This window comes from Ranitomeya imitator, chromosome 4 (assembly GCF_032444005.1).
Source record: "Ranitomeya imitator isolate aRanImi1 chromosome 4, aRanImi1.pri, whole genome shotgun sequence".
NCBI classification, from domain to species: Eukaryota; Metazoa; Chordata; class Amphibia; order Anura; family Dendrobatidae; genus Ranitomeya; species Ranitomeya imitator.
The window spans coordinates 259,443,588-259,454,450 of NC_091285.1; the positions used below are offsets into that span (position 1 = coordinate 259,443,588).

Sequence of the window (10,863 nt, forward strand, 5' to 3'; positions counted from 1 at the left end):
TTATTTTCCCAAGGGTAACAAGAGAAAAAGTTGTTGTCCAATTTGTCCTGAGTACGCTGATACCCCATATGTTGGGGTAAACCCCTGATTGGGCGCACGGGAGAGCTCGGAAGGGAAGGAGCACTGTTTTACTTTTTCAACGCAGAGTTGGCTGGAATTGAGATGGCACGCCATGTCGCGTTTGGAGAGCCCCTGATGTGCCTAAACAGTGGAAACCCCCAATTCTAACTGAAACCCTAACCCTAGCCCCAACCCTAGCCCTAACCCTAGCCTTAACCCTACCCCTAGCCCTAACCTTAACTATAGCCCTAACCCTAGCCCTAGCCTTAACCCTAGCCCTAACCCTAATGGGAAAATGAAAATAAATACATTTTTTTAATTTTATTATTTTTCCCTAACTAAGGGGGTGATGAAGGGGGATTTGATTTACTATTTATAGTGGGGGTTTTTAACGGATTTTTATGATTGGCAGCCGTAACAGACTAAAAGACGCTTTTTAATGCAAAAAATAGTTTTTGCGTCTCCACATTTTGAGAGCTATAATTTTTCCATATTTTGGTCCACAGAGCCATGTGAGGTCTTGTTTTTTGCGGGACGAGTTGACGTTTTTATTGGTAACATTTTCGGGCACGTGACTTTTTTTATTCTGATTTTTGTGAGACAGAATGACCAAAACCAGCTATTTATGAATTTGTTTTTTGGGGGGGCGTTTATACCATTCTACGTTTGGTAAAATTGATAAAGCAGTTTTATTGTTCGGGTCAGTATGATTACAGCGATACCTCATTTATATTTTTTTTTATGTTTTGGCGCTTTTATACGATAAAAACTATTATAGAAAAAATAATTATTTTTGCATCGCTCTATTCTGAGGACTATAACTTTTATTTTTTCGGCGATGATGCTGTATGGCGGCTCGTTTTTTGCGGGACAAGATGACGTTTTCAGCGGTATCATGGTTATTTATATCCGTCTTTTTGATCGCGTTATTCCACTTTTTGTTCGGCGATATTATAATAAAGCGTTGTTTTTTGCCTCGTTTTTTCTTTTTCTTTACCGCGTTCACTGAAGGGGTTAACTAGCAGGACAGTTTTATAGGTGGGGTCGTTACGGACGCGACGATGCTAAATATGTGTACTTTTATTGTTTTTTTTATTATTATTTAGATAAAGAAATGTATTTATGGGAACAATATATATATATTTTTTTAGGATTGTTTTTTTTTTTTTTTACACATCTGAATATTTTTTTTTTACTTTATTACATTGCCCCAGGAAGTGGGGCATCATGTTATGCAGGCATGTTGAGCAGGTGCTGGTAAGCCACTTCCCTGCAGGACCCGGATGCAGCCCAGCGGCCATTTTGGATCTGGGGCCTGCAGGGAGAAGAAGGTAGGAGACCCTCGATGTGATCACGTTGCTCGGAGGATCTCAGGGAAGCACGCAGGGAGCCCCCTCCCTGCGCGATGCTTCCCTATGCCACCGGAACACTGCGATCATGGTTGATCGCAGTGTGCCGGGGTTAATGGGCCGGGGGCGGTCCGTGACCGCTCCTGGCACATAGTGCCGGATGTCAGCTGCGATAGTCAGCTGACACCCGGCCGCGATTGGCTGCGCTCCCCCCTTCAGCACGGCTGATCGTGCTGGACGTACTATTCCGTCACTGGGAATTAAGTCCCAGGTCACCTTGATGGGATAGTACGTCCAATGGGATTAAGGGATTAATGATGCCACAAACATCAGAATAATTATTGTTAAAAGTAGTGGAAAATGTAATCCCATCACACCATTTAAATATTAGCTATAGAAGGCGAAAATGTCACGCCCATTGCATAATAATTTAATAGTGGCAATAACCAAGAGGGAACTTAATCATTAACATAGAACTATGCACAAATCTATTCCATGACTTACTATTATTAATACAGGGAATTCAGGAGTGAATAAGGCTGGTTTCACACTTGCGTTTTTGAACGCATGCGTTTTTTTTAAAAAACGCATGGTACAAAAACGCATGTAAACGCTGCGTTTTTTGACGCACGCGTTTAACGCGTGCGTTAAAAAAACGCAGCGTTTACACGCGCTTACATGCGTTTTTGCATGCGTTTGCGTTTTTTTGGGGATTTAAAAAAAAAAAAAAAAAAAATTAAAAAAAAAGGTTACCAGACACAACCAATGGGAATAGAGAGGGCGTACATGATTGGCACTCAATATATAGACCCTAGGGGTACAGAAATTTTCAGAGCTTGCTACTCAATGGAGAACTTTTATTTCAAACTGGAGTTCAGCTTCAAGATTTTCCTTGCCTGTGTTTATGCTTGGGAGCAAGACCGAAACCGCCAAAGATGGAGAAGGAGACAGCGTCGGCGTTTTTGGAGGCACCCCATCATTGAAGTGCGTGAGACCCGTGGAGCATATCACACGCTCTATGCGGAGCTGAATGCCAACCCGGAGAAATTCCAGGATTACACCAGAATGTCTCAAGATTCTTTCCGGGATTTACTGTCTCGTGTGGAAGGTTCCATACGGCGACAGGACACACGGCTCCGTAGAGCAATTCCACCCGAGGAACGTCTGTTAGTGACATTACGGTACGTTCAAAAACTAAACCAATGACAGTCCAATTTATTTGGTTATGACATGTATTTTTTGTTGTTTTTTTTTACCTTTTTCTTATTGAAAAACACCATTAAGAGCCGATTTTAAATGTTTTTTTTGTTTCCTTTTCTTCTAGATTTCTGGCCACAGGAGAGAGTTTATCTTCCCTGCACTTCCAATACCGCCTTGGAATCTCAACCCTGTCCGGAATTGTTGTGGACACCTGTCGTGCATTATGGAATGTACTCCGTGAGGAGTTTATACCCGTACCCACTGTGGACATGTGGCGGGAAATATCAAAAACATTTTTGAACGTGTGTGATTTTCCAAACTGTTTAGGGGCGGTGGATGGGAAGCACATCCGCATTGTTAAACCTGCCAGAACCGGATCTGAGTTTTTTAATTATAAAAAATATTTTTCGGTAGTGCTCATGGCAATAGCGGATGCGGAGTGTCGCTTCATCGCCGTGGACATTGGAGCTTTTGGCCGTGGCAATGATTCCCAGACCTTCAAGAGCTCGGATATGGGCCGTCGGGTATATGGCAACAATTTTAATTTTCCCCCTCCACAGCCTCTCCCCAACACTCAAGGCCCACCGCTGCCATTTGTTATGGTTGGGGATGAGGCCTTCCAGATGGGTGAAAATCTCCTGAAGCCCTATTCTAGTAGGAACTTGGACCACACTCGCAGAATATTCAACTACAGACTGACCAGGGCCAGAAGAACCGTAGAGTGCAGCTTTGGCATTCTGGTTGCTAAATGGCGCATTCTTGCAACAGCCATCAATCTAAAAGTGGAAACAGTGGACGAGGTGGTCAAAGCCTGTGTGGTTCTACACAATTATATAATGGCTAAGGAGCGACCCCACATTGAACTTGATGAACCAGTTTCACACCCATTGCCAGATTTTCAGCATCACCCGATGCGGTCAACTGCAGCCGTTGGTCTTATGCGGGACCAATTTGCGGCCTATTTTGTGTCCGATATTGGACGGGTTTCATGGCAGGACAATGTTGTTTAAATGTCCTGTTGTATGTTTACCAATTATTAAATACTGATACAAATTTTTCTAATTAATAAACTTTTTTGTGTTCACCAGGTCTCCTGTCTTTTTCCTCTCTAAAAAAAGGTTGAACAAAGATGGGCAGTAGATATGTATATCATAATTTGTAATCCAAAACCAGGAGTGGGTGATAGTTGATGAGGTAATAATTAGATTTTTTTAATCATAATTGGCCTCTGTTGCACTCCCTATTTTGGTTTACAAAGAATGATATAAACACGCATACTTATAATAATGTAACCAGATTTAAATTTATTTATTGGTAATCTTCTTGACGTCATTGCGTCAAGACTGGCACGCTCTCTATACCCATCAAGTCAAGTGTAAGAAATAATGAATTCATGATGAACATATACATGATCATAAATTCAAAATTTCTTACACCTGCCCAGGTGAGGATAGATAGTTAGCGTGTGCCAACCATTGTCCCATCAGTTTGACAAACATTGTCACATAATGTGCTATATAGAATATGGTGAATATACAAGTCAGTAATCAACTAAACAGGTCAGGTGTCTATTTTGACATCTGACCGGTTCAGTTGAGTTCTGAACTTGATTGCCACCATTTTCTCTTTGTACAGTGACACTACACTAGTTAAAAATTAAAAATAAGAGTATGGAAATAACTACTATTTTTTTGGCCAACTCATATCTGTATACTAAAGAAACACATATAGATGTTGTCTGGTATTTTATACTACTGGAGATATGTGTAGGCCAAAAGAATAAGTGTGTGACGAAGTTTATTGGTGTGTATTGAGAGCGGTGAAAGACACAATAAACCAAACATAATTGTTGCAAATAAACTTTTTTTTTATTGAGGAAAAACAAAACAAATTTATTTTTTGGTACCGCGCCGGGTTGAACCACGCCGGCTTGGGGTTGAGTGACGTAACTGGGGGGTATTCAGAACTGAAGCCTGGCTCACTGTGGAGGAGGCAGAGGTGGCAGGAGAATGGGCAAGAAAACTTGAAGGGTCTGGAAGTTCGGGGATGGGGCTTAAAACATGAGGGGCTTGAGACGCACTGGAAGGTTGAGACACATCGGTAGGTGATGGGGGAGGAATAATCAAAGTTTTTTGTTTTTTATGCGTTTTGCCAGTTTTCCGTTGGGTTTTCCGGGTTGGGGGAAGTCTTCTTGGGCTAGGTTGTAAAGTGTGGGCGGGAGACACGTCAGGACCCGGCTCCACAATTACACAGTCAGTCTCCATTGTGGAGCGCTCGGCAATGTCTGAGTCCAATGGGGGGAAAGATAAAGTCCCGCCTGGGTCCTGGTGCCTCGTTGGGGGGGGGGGGAACAAAAACCCTCCCAGGATCCTGGTGCCTCGTTGGGGGGGGGAACATAACACCCTCCCAGGGTCCTGGTGCATCGTTGGGGGGGGGAAAACAAATCCCATACCAGTGTCCTGCTGCATTGCTGGTGGGGGGGAACATAAAGCCATGGATGGGTCCTGCTGCATCGGGGTGGGTCCTGCCCGGAAAGGTATGGCTTGGTCGTGCTGCATCATGGGGGGCCCGGTGCGATACGCCATGGATGGGTCCTGCTGCATCGGGGGGTGTCCTGCCCGGAAAGCAACGCCTTGGTCCTGCTGCATCGGGGTGGGTCCGGTCCGATATGCCAGGCCTCGGTCCTGCTGCATCGGGGTGGGTCCGGTCCGATATGCCAGGCCTCGGTCCTGCTGCATCGGGGGTGGGCCGGTCCGATATTGCATGGATGGGTCCTGCTGCATCGGGAGGGTGCCGGGCCGATAAGCCACGCCAGGGTCCTGCGTCATCGTGGTGTCAGTGGAGGAGGTCCAAGCCGGAGCAGCGGTCGTCACGGTGGTGGCGGTGGGATGTCCAACAGCACTCGTCATCGTGTTGGCGCTGTAGTGGAGTACACCTGTAGAGGGAATAGAGGTGGCCGTGCAGTGGTATGCAGCAGAGGTAGGAATGGTGTTTACTTGTGACAGTGACGGCACAGTTGGATATGCCGCCACATTACGACTCTGACTCTGCTGCATAGCCTGCACAAAAGCAACATTGCAGGCCTGCATCACACTCAGCTGGAGATCAGGGCTAAGGTGTTCCGACATGCCCTGTTCGATTTGATTAAAAAAATGATGAGCTGGCTTCTGGAGGTCGGCTTTCACTTGATCAACGCTTTTGGCGACATCCTGGATGCGGCACTCTAACAGGTTATGTGACACATCCATTCTGTCACCTAAAGCCTTGATAGCTTCGTGTAAAACCGAGCTCAAGTGCAAAAACTCGGGCATGAGGGACCTATCCGAAGCCCTCTGTCGCTGCCGGGATGAGCCCGCAAAAATGGGTGCAGCGAAAGAGGACTGCGAAAGGGGAAGACCTGATGGGCCAGCCCCCTGGTCTCCAGTGAGTGTGGAAGACCCACCTGGTGCTGCGCTGCTGGATGGCTGGGACGGGTCCGTGGCTGCCGGCTGAAGGACCGCTCCAGAACCTGTGGCGACAGTCGTGCAGTGTGTGCTGTGAAAAAAGAAAACAGAAAATTAATACCAAACTATAACAAGACGGTACATCCTGTGGAATTAAAAATGACAGATTATGTCAATGCAATACAACCGGAGGCATGTGAGAAATACTTACGTTCTCATGAGAAGGACCGGTCTCAGGAAGGCCAACACACGGTGATATTTGTAGAGCCGGTGCCTTGCTCCGGAACCACTAGCTGCACTCTTCTCTGCACGCAGGTCCTTGTTGAAGCGGTCCTTCATGGAACGCCAACGTGTTCTTACTTTGTCCACTGTGAAATAACAATAAAATATAATGGTCAGAATAAGGACTTTTGGCCGTGCTCTCGTGACTGTGTGTGATGACAGAAACTACGAAAAGTTTCTTTCATCACACACAGTCAAGAGAGCATGGCCAAGGTCTGTTGCTTCACACTACCGTGCAATACTTACCAAATGCATTACGGACCCGTGGCGGGGAATTCTCCCAGCCATCCCACAACGCTTGGGCCACCTCACTCCACAAACGACGGAGAACACTATTGACGGCGTGCTGTTGATCCCGGCTGTCCCACAACGGGACTCGCTCCTGGACCAGACTGATCAGCAGGTCATTATCAATCCGGTCGTCGTCCCGTTGTGAAACCTAAAATTAAAAGAAAATCATTTAAGTTTGCTCAACCACATTTGGAAAAAATAAGACACGAAGATGAGAAAGGGCAGGAATATGAAAGACAACTTTCAGAAAAGGATGATACAAGAAAAATGTAAAGAAAAACAAGGGTACAGAAAGGAAGTTAAAAGAATATTACAATAAGGACAGTCTGCCTGGTATACATACCCGCTGCCGTCTTCCACCTGGACCTTGACTCCGCTGCTCAGTACCTCTCTGTCCCTCAGTTGAAGTGCTCTATAAAATAAATAAAAAATTGCCTCATGTGTCGATGTGACAGTCAATACTTACCAAGCTGACGGACAAAAAAATTACCTCGCTCACGTGATCCACTTCTGATTGCCGTGGCTGGAACTCCTCATCAGACGAAGAAACCGGAGAAGACATTCTGATGCGTGTTGAAAGAAAAAAATAGAAGAAATTAGGACATGTAGATCCAAAAAATTGAAAATGAATGCATTGGCTAGGATATACTCACATTGCTCTGTGTCTTGTCCAACAATGCGTCCGGGCAGGGTGCTGTCTTCTTTGGAGTCTGATGAGAAGTGACCAGAAACTTCCCCCAACCTTCCTTTTATAACCCTGCTGCTATGGGGGAGGCTTATCAGTGTCTAGACAACCTTATCTAAAAACGCATGCATCCCCATTGACTCCAATGCATTTTTTGTCCCCAAAAAAAACGCATGTAAACGCATGCCTTTTTTTGGTAAAAAAAAACGCCCCTAAAAATACTACAAGTTGCAATTTTAGAAATTGAACGCATGCAGTTAAAAAACGAATGCGTTCACAAACGCGTGCGAACGCGTACACCTAAAAACGCATGCGTTTTCAATGTTAAATATAGGGCAAAAAACGCATGCGTTTTTTTTGTAAAAAACGCTGCAGACAAAAACGCAAGTGTGAAACCACCCTAATATGGGATGTTTTATACTTATAGTATAACCTCTAATTAAACTATTCAGGTAACGAAGACATCCCAGATGCCAGAAAGTTCTCCATTAGAAACACCTAAAAATGAATTAGATAATTTCAAAGAAACTTCTGTTTCATTTGAGAAGATTAAAAAAGTGATTGGTGGACATGTTACAATAAAAATGTATCTGCATCTAATAAAATATACATTTTTTAATTTATCTTACTTGTACGAGCAGTTGTCTTTTTTTTTCTTTATTATTGGGATTGGCTATTAAATATCAAAATACAATTTACCTGTGTTCCTAGTATTCAGATGAACAGGTTCAGGTGAACTTGCACTATAAGATATGTGCGACTGCCCTACTGCACCATAATAATATATATAAATATCTGCTAATCGACTGAGCAGTGAGTTTCTCATCCAGTAAATACTACTCTCTCCCTTTTTCTTTCCAACAGATTCTACACCAGAACTTGCGTGGAATTCAACACCTGCGTTCTAAGGGCATCATCCACGGGTAACTAGAAATACATCTAATTCTCCCAAGTGATGGCTAGAACTGTATATAGCATTACTGATAATTATACAACAGACACTGATAGGAATCCATGTGGCTTCTTCTTCTCTGAGATCTCAAGCCCTTGAACATCTTTGCTGGATGCGACGGGCTATATAAAGATTGCCGACTTCAGTCTGGAGACCCGGACAGCCACCAAATATGCTGGGACACCAGGCTTCATTGCTCCTGAGAGCTGGCTGTGGAGGAGTACAATGCAGGAGTGGACTAGTACGCATTTGGCATCATTTTGAGCATCATGATTACCAGCAGGTCCAAATACTAACGAGGACTCTTCAATGCTTCCAGCAAGGAGGCGAAGAACATCATTAAAAAGGTCAGTACTCAGTACATGATATAAGTTATATTACAGCTATGTTATTTTGTTATTGTGATGTTAGCGGTAATTTACTATAATTTTCAGCTCCGTTGGTGGAAAGGATAAAAATGTCCCAATATCTTGGCATGTCCAGTGTTTAATATACTGTAGGGATGTAGTAATATTATACAGTATATTACCGGTCATTTATTATTGTAGATTTCAGTATAAAAACACAAATATATAAAATGTAACATTTCATTTTATATTTAAATATTTACTAAGTTGTTAAATAATTTTAATTTTTTTTTACTTATTTTGTAGCTCTTCTGGGAAAATCTTGCCAGGCGCTTTGGAGTCAATGGTAACATCAGAGCCCATAAGTTTTTCCAGCGTATTGACTGGGACTCGGTGGAATCCCTTAGAATGTGTCCGCCACACATTCCTGTGCCAGTAAAAATTAGAGGAGATATTATATACTGACTCATATTATAATAGCTTCACATAGCTTTAATATATTTTTCCAAATTCATAATGCTACTAATAAGTGTAAAGGTGGCTGGTCTATGCCCCTCTACTGTGCTGAGATGAGGTTTAGACCACTAATATTTCCTCTGTGAAGGTAATTGATCTGGGGTCACATCTGTCATTGGAGACATGGGAAGACCCCATACATGTTAAATGATTGGCAGATAGTGACAAAATAGGGTTTTTTTATTCACTTTTATATAACATGTAGGGGGCTTCTAGTCTTTCTGAACTTTACCATCTACTTTTCACATGTAATCACCGCCTTCTGTTTTTTTCTCTTATAAACAAGCCACATGCAGCACGGTTCCAGACCATTCAATCTCCAAATACTGAAAGTAGCAGAGGCTAACAACTCAGCCCTCTCAGCAGACCATTTGGCATTATAAACGGGGATTTCATTTTCCAATATCAGCTGGAAAGCCCCAAACTGTCCACAAGCTCATTAATAACATCAGAGCAAGTTGTCTTCCTAAGCCACAAGAAGAACATCAAAAATATGAAGATCCGGATGAACAAGCAGGACCTGGACAAGCAGGAAAGAAACAAGCCAGAACCAGGGTCAGAATCAGGATGCCGGCAGAACACCAAAGATATTAGTGTTCAAGAGGTTGGACACAAAGATGGATAAGTTAAGGGAGATAAACACACAGTAAGGAGATTTCTGTGTGCCTGGGAATACCATGCACACTACATGCCCCTGACAATCACAGCCTTGTGATAATATATGTGTTAAGGTACCTTCACACATAACGATATTGTTAACGATATCGTTGCTATTTGTGACGTAGCAACGATATCGTTAATGAAATCGTTATGTGTGACAGCGACCAACGATCAGGCCCCTGCTGGGAGATCGTTGGTCGCTGAATAAAGTCCAGAACTTTATTTCGTCGCTGGACTCCCTGGAGACATCGCTGGATCGGCGTGTGTGACACCGATCCAGCGATGTCTTCACTGGTAACCAGGGTAAACATCGGGTAACTAAGCGCAGGGCCGCGCTTAGTAACCCGATGTTTACCCTGGTTACCATGCTAAAAGTAAAAAAAAACAAACAGTACATACTTACCTACAGCCGTCTGTCCTCCAGCGCTGCGCTCTGCTCTCCTCCTGTACTGGCTGTGAGCCGGAAAGCAGAGCGGTGACGTCACCGCTCTGCTTTCCGGCTCCCAGACAGTACAGGAGGAGAGCAGAGAAGCAGAGCGCAGCGCTGGAGGACAGACGGCTGTAGGTAAGTATGTACTGTTTTTTTTTTTTTACTTTTAGCATGGTAACCAGGGTAAACATCGGGTTACTAAGCGCGGCCCTGCGCTTAGTTACCCGATGTTTACCCTGGTTACCGACATCGTTGGTCGCTGGAGAGCGGTCTGTGTGACAGCTCTCCAGCGACCAAACAGCGACGCTGCAGCGATTCGGATCGTTGTTGGTATCGCTGCAGCGTCGCTAAATGTGAAGGGGCCTTTAGGCTATATACAGTTGTGTGAAAAAGTGTTTGCTCCCTTCCTGATTTCCTATTCTTTTGCATGTTTGTCAAACTTAAATGTTTCAGGTCACCAAAGTTAAATATTAGCCAGAGATAACACAATTAAGTGCAAAATGCCGTTTTTAAATGAAGGTCTTTATTATTAAGGTAAAAAGAAATCCAAACCTACAGGGCCCTGTGTGAAGAAGTGATTGCCCCCTAAACCTAATAATTGGTTGGGCAACCCTTAGCAGCAACAACTGCAATCAAGAGTTTGCAATA

General features: G+C 43.8%; 1 long non-coding RNA gene across 2 annotated transcripts in view; it reads left to right on the forward strand.

The window, feature by feature from the left end:
- Window positions 1–9,420, forward strand: part of LOC138674063 (uncharacterized) — a 54,368-nt gene extending 44,948 nt beyond the window's left edge. Inside the window, exons 3-5 of one of the 2 annotated variants that reach the window (XR_011320460.1) lie at window positions 8,175–8,233; window positions 8,347–8,609; window positions 8,916–9,420. This is a non-coding gene — a long non-coding RNA (uncharacterized lncRNA). Of the gene's footprint in view, window positions 1–8,174; window positions 8,610–8,915 lie in introns of both variants that reach the window. The other variant, XR_011320459.1, reaches the window with a different exon arrangement.
- Window positions 9,421–10,863: the final 1,443 nt, after the last annotated feature.